This window comes from Condylostylus longicornis, unplaced genomic scaffold (assembly GCF_029603195.1).
Source record: "Condylostylus longicornis isolate FDR11 unplaced genomic scaffold, ASM2960319v2 ptg000028l, whole genome shotgun sequence".
NCBI lineage: Eukaryota > Metazoa > Arthropoda > Insecta > Diptera > Dolichopodidae > Condylostylus > Condylostylus longicornis.
This window is the reverse complement of record NW_026577997.1, coordinates 3,369,030-3,375,029: the sequence shown is the minus strand read 5'-3', so window position 1 is coordinate 3,375,029 and position 6,000 is coordinate 3,369,030. Positions and strand designations below refer to the sequence as shown.

The 6,000-nt window shown below is 24.0% G+C and overlaps 1 long non-coding RNA gene across 1 annotated transcript in view; it reads left to right on the top strand.

Annotated features, from left to right (window-relative positions):
• Positions 1-322: 322 nt before the first annotated feature.
• LOC129607639 (uncharacterized) overlaps positions 323-6,000 on the top strand; it is a 182,976-nt gene continuing 177,298 nt past the window's right edge. Inside the window, exon 1 of the long non-coding RNA XR_008696828.1 lies at positions 323-611. This is a non-coding gene — a long non-coding RNA (uncharacterized LOC129607639). The remainder of the gene's footprint in view (positions 612-6,000) is intronic.

Below are 6,000 nucleotides of genomic sequence, written 5' to 3'. Positions count from 1 at the left end.
CTTAAAATAAAAAAATTATCAAAATTTTATTTTTTAATATTAGAAAATTTTTTTCAAAATTCTTGAATTTATTCTACAAAAATGTTACATGGTCTTTGATTAATAATTATTTTATAATTTAGGTTTGTGAACTTTGTATAATTCTATAAATTAATCGCAAATGTAAAATTAAATATAAAAATTTGAAAGTGTATTAAATTTTTGAATTAAAGAAATTTGAAAATTTTTAAAACAAGGAAAATCAAATTTTTTTGAAAAATAAAAAAAAAATTAAATTCCATTAAAAAAAAAAATTAAATGATTTATTAAAAATTGATTGATAAAATATTGAAATATATTTAAAATATTATTGTAAAATATTAAATAATTATTCACAAAGTGTTTTTTTAATATTTCAAGGTGTTAAATATAAAAATTTGATTTTGGAAGTGTTAGCAATTTGGGTAGTTCTATAGAATAAATTTTCATTTTAAAATTTTAGAAAAATTTTTTTTAAGTGAATTTTATTTTGAGTTGAAAATTTTATAAATTCTTTTTGTTGAGAATTTTTTTTTTTAATTTTCACCTTTAAGCTTGGTTTTTAGCGGGTGGAGAATCAAAAACCAAAAGTGGTAAGTAGAAAGGATCTATTATTCATATTTTCTTATTTAAAATTTTCTTGAAAGTTAATTACCAAAAATACTTCTAAAATTTTTGTGTTAAAATTTTGTGGATTAAAACTTTTTTTGAAAAATTGCTAAATTACTAAATTTGGTTTTTGCAAAATTGTTCACAAATCTCAGCCTTAATTCCTCTTAAAATTTTAAAATTTATTGCTGGGGCTCTTATTCTATGACCCAAAAATACAAGTTTTTAATTTGACAGCATATTTTTGAATTTTTGATTATATTTCCTTAAACTTCCACTGACATCTTAAATATTAATCAATCATTTCATGTTATCAGAATTAATCATTTTGATTAATATTGTTAAAAGTCTGAAAAAAATTAATAATCTTATATAATAAATAGCAACCGCAAGCATATTTTAAAATACAATTATCATTAAAAACAATACGAGTTTTCGTTTTAAATTTTCTTAAATTATTGCATAAAATTAGGATTAATTATATGTAAATTTTTTCTTTTATCCGCAGAAATATGCAAATTGAAAATATCATTAACGATTTTTTTTTTAAAATGAATCTTACTTATGTTTTTATCTTAATGCAATGCAGGTTTCCTTATCTATTTAGTATGCACATAATATATTTTAATTATTTTATTATATTATATATAAAGAGCAACCAAGGTAGATGAAAAGCATACTAATTATAAATTATGATTTAGCGTGTACAGAGTGTACTACAAATTAAATAGATATCATTTAGTTTTATCTATTATATTTGAAGTTTTTCTAATTGTAGAATATGTGGAAATAATATAGAAGTGTTTACATAGAAATGAAGTTAGTGCATTCAAAATTCATTGCAGAACGATGTTATTTGCGTTACTGATGAAGTGTTATTTGCGTTACTGATGTTATTAAGGGGGTGGCTTAAAACATACGAAGTGTAAGAAATAATGAAAATGGTAGGCAAACAGTATACAAGAACGTCATATATATTGTCGGTACACGGGAACTATTAAGCTCAAATCATATACACTTGTATAGTAATATTGTTTGAAAAAATTGTAGAACCCATGTCTGAAATTAAATTGTTAATGTTTTCAATTCGTATAATGGCTTTCAATCCATGTTAAATAGGAAGACTTTTGTTTCCTTTATAACAACAATAAGGCTGCAACTTATAATGACTTCAGACTTAATTCATTTTCAAAGCGATTGGTAATTAATAAGAAACGTTTTTATGCTATTTTTTTTTGTTTTTGATAATAAGTAATAATTTTTTATGAATAATTTTCCAATTTTTTTTCTTCTTCTTCTAACTAATTAAATTTAACAACTATAACAATATGGCAGAAAAAAAAAATAAAAAAAAATTTTAATTAGTAACAATAAAATAGAAAAAATGAAAAAAATATCATTAAAAACAACGCTAAAATCGTTGATCATTAAAATAATCAATAATTTTTCCCCTTGATACTTTGCCGTCTTTCTAGTTCATTCTTTCTAAGTTTGAGTGCACGGAACATACTCACTCACTTAAAACTTTGTTATATGATGTATACGTATGTATACTATGACAAAAATAGGCTTTTCTAATGTAGGTATAGGAAATTTCATTAAAAGAAGAGCGAAAACAAAATGTAAAAAAAAAATTAAATTAGCATTTCTCTGAAGTTAAAGTGTTTGGGAAAAGAATAGAAAACTAAAATTGTAAGTAAAAGAAGAGAAGTTTTTACAGTGAATCTCGATTGCAATATTAATTTTTTTTTCGATCGCTGGTTTGAAGCAATTCTAGTATTTTAAGAGTGCTCAATTGCTAAAAAAATTTCACAGTGGGCACAATTAAAGCAAACTTACAAGCAATGCTTATAAAACAGTCTCGTTGTTTTGAAAATTTATTTGCTCCATGAACACCTACAAAATGAAAACTTTACAACTTGGGTTATGTGAAATTTTAAAAAAAATTTTGGTTTGCGGCTTGGATCATTCGACATTGCTGGTTTTATGTTGTTTTATTTGAAAAATGGATGCTACGGTGTATGCCATCAACTGATTTTGGAGCTACCAATTAAATTTATAATCCTATTATAATTGAATTTTACATAATGTACTCATAAAGATTTTGCAGTGATTATTTTGGTTCTATAAAATATTGATAAAAAAAGGTTTTAATACACACTGAGAACAAAGTTTATAATATGAAAAAGTTGCCATACTTATTTTGTTTGTTTGAAAACAACTCACAAAGGAGTCATTTCTCATTATACGTCATCAAAGGGACGTAAGATATCATTATGACATTGCTCTTTAAATAAATTTCAAAAAAAAAAAATTTTTTTTTTTTTGTATTAAAAAAAACTTTCTATTATTTTTAGCAATTTTTTTATTTTTTTCTTTTTTATCATTGTTGTTATTATCCTTGACTCTTGTTACAATTAACACATACATTTAATGTACATCCTGTCCTTTGTATAATTAAATACTGTTTCTAATATGATTTCACATAATATAAAAGTCCTTTAATGTATATATACATTGGACATAATATAAATATGTGTGTGAATATTTCCTGTTATATAATGTACAAGCATATTATTTTGTCTGCATGTACACATACGACATCAATGTAATAACTTGTTCAATTTAACAATATTTTATTTTAGTAACCGAGTAATTCACTTTATTTAGTTGTTGGGCATATATAGTAAATGAGTTCTTAAATTAAATTCTCTTTTGTTATCATAACTATATTTTTGCCTTATAATTATCTCTGATAATATGGTATACATTCCCATATAAAATTTTCTTTAACATTCTATAGTTCTGTACAATTTTCTAATTTCATGACTATATGTAAACTTATTTTAGGAATTATTTAAAAGGTTTTTAACACTTTGTTTTCCAGTTCATTTAGCTAATAATATTGCAAGTTTAATTTATACTTATCTGAAATAGGAATTATAGAAATAAATAGAATGTTTGCCGTTATCATATTAGGGGGAACAGAGTTAAGTGTTCTAGTTTAGTTATTGAATGCAGGAATACATTTTCATTGCATCTACTTTACTTACATTCGGTACATTGCCAAAATTTTCTTGGCATAAAGATGCAAAGTCGTATACGAAACATATTGGTCACTAGTACACAATAGAATGAATTGTCGACCCATTCTGTTTATTATGCCTTGTTATTAGCAAATAATCATCTGCTATTCAAAGTGTTAAAATGACAAATTTTTACAAGGAAAAATTATTCGCCAAAAAAAATTGGAAAGTATAAAATAGTTAGTTTTTTGTTATATGTATTTTAAATATTGTTAACCACACTATTACGTGCGGCTATGCTGAGCTACTATCCTTCTTTAGAATGAATTTAACTGTGTTGTTGTATACGCGTTATATCGTGTAGAATACGGTATAGAATCACATTTTTTATAGATATATGAATTTATCTCTCAAAATGCAATTTAGAAGTATAAAACAAAATATGAATTTTAATTTTTATAAATGGCTATAATGCCTGCATTAACGAACATTGAAACAGAACTAATTTAAATTAAGTTTTAATGATAGAAAATAAATTGCTATAAAATGAAGTTTTGTACTTGATATTCGTAATATTTGTAGGGGAACAAAATTGTTAGAAATATAAAAAAGGTTATTTTTATAAAATTCTATTGAAAAATTTTTAGTCAGTTTGTAAGTATTTCCATTTTATACGAGAGTGATTTAAATTTTACGGCTAAATTTATAACAAAAATAGTCTTTTTAATTAGACTCATACTCTGGAATTGAAAATTATTAAACAATGTAAAAAATCATAGTAAAATCACCTCTGACCAATTAATTTCACTATTGAGCCTCTTTTTTCGAGAAAAAGTGTTGCCGATTATTTTCGCAAAGTTCACAGCGAATTCACCCCCAAATCCAAGTAGAAAACAAACATTACTTTAATGAGTTTAATGTTCTATTCTAAGTAGTGTTATAATTAGAAATTTAACAAAATTGGGGAATTACTAATAATTTCAATAGAGCCTTTCATGAGCAATTAATTTTAAAGGAAGCCAAATATTTTATTAGAACAATAAAATAAACTTATTAATTTTGTCAACTAAAAGCGTATATTACTTATAATATATTTTCGTCAACAAGGATATTATTTTGGGAAATCATATTAAAGTAAACAAAAAAAATTTTTTTTGAAATACAAGACGACACACTTGATATAGATGTATAAGGTATACTTATATAGCATTTCTCTTCATAATATGAATTGAGAATTCACTGAGGTCATCATACAAAAATAATAATAGAAAATTATTTCCCGTAGGAATTTTATATTTTAATAACACACATACATATACGCCTGCACTGTTACAAAATTTTTTTAATTTTAATTTAGTAGGAATAAACAATATCATTTAATAATATACTTATATTTTATTTTTTTCTTTATGAATGTGTAAAAATTTTTGATTAGGAAATGATTATTTCCGGTTTTTCATATTATCAAAATTTTATTAAATTTTGCAAAATAAATATTGAATATAATTTATGTATATAATGAGTTAAATGTAGGTGTTTATTAATCCATGCACATATAAATGGGTCTCAATGATATCCTGAAAGATTCTGGACAAGATTCATTGCAAAAAGATCTTTATAAGTACTCGTATAGGTAAGCATAAATATATAAGGGTAGGAATAAAAAAATATTATTATACTTACTGTAGAACAAAAAATGTTGGATTTCGTTTTAATAAGTATCAAAAATTAGTCATAATTGAGAGCTCATAATTGTTACTTTTATACTATGACAATAGATATATGAATGTAATCAGAATATTGAACGTATTTACTTAAGGTTTTATAGCAAGGAACATGAAAAGTGTGTTAGTTGTGGTCAAATATGTAAGTTGTGTTTGTTGCTATAGTCCTTATTTAAATTAGGTTGATGTTGATCGATTTGCAATCCTTGAGCGTGCTTAGAGTTGTAGCTGACATAGTGCTTATTCATAAGCTTGTGTCGTGAGCCATCTTAGATCTGTTGAATTGTACAATTTTAGCTGTCACTCTACTGGTTATGTTAGGAATGAGCTGGTCACTAGAGTTTTGCGTTCTATTAATTTTAATTCTTTGGTATTTGATCCTGCTATTAGTAAGGGTATTCTTAGATCTAGACTTTTGTGTAATTTAAATTTGTAGCAATATTTGTTTTTTTTTTTTTTATTCTTGTCTTTCCTTCTCGTCTTTATTGATCTATGTTACCAATTTTGTATTCTTTTTTTTCTCTTTTTCTGGTAGAATTGAAAGTCATATTGAATTAGCATTCAAAAATTAACAGTATGAAGTACAATAAAAGATTACTTTAAATTACTTTACGTTCAATAAA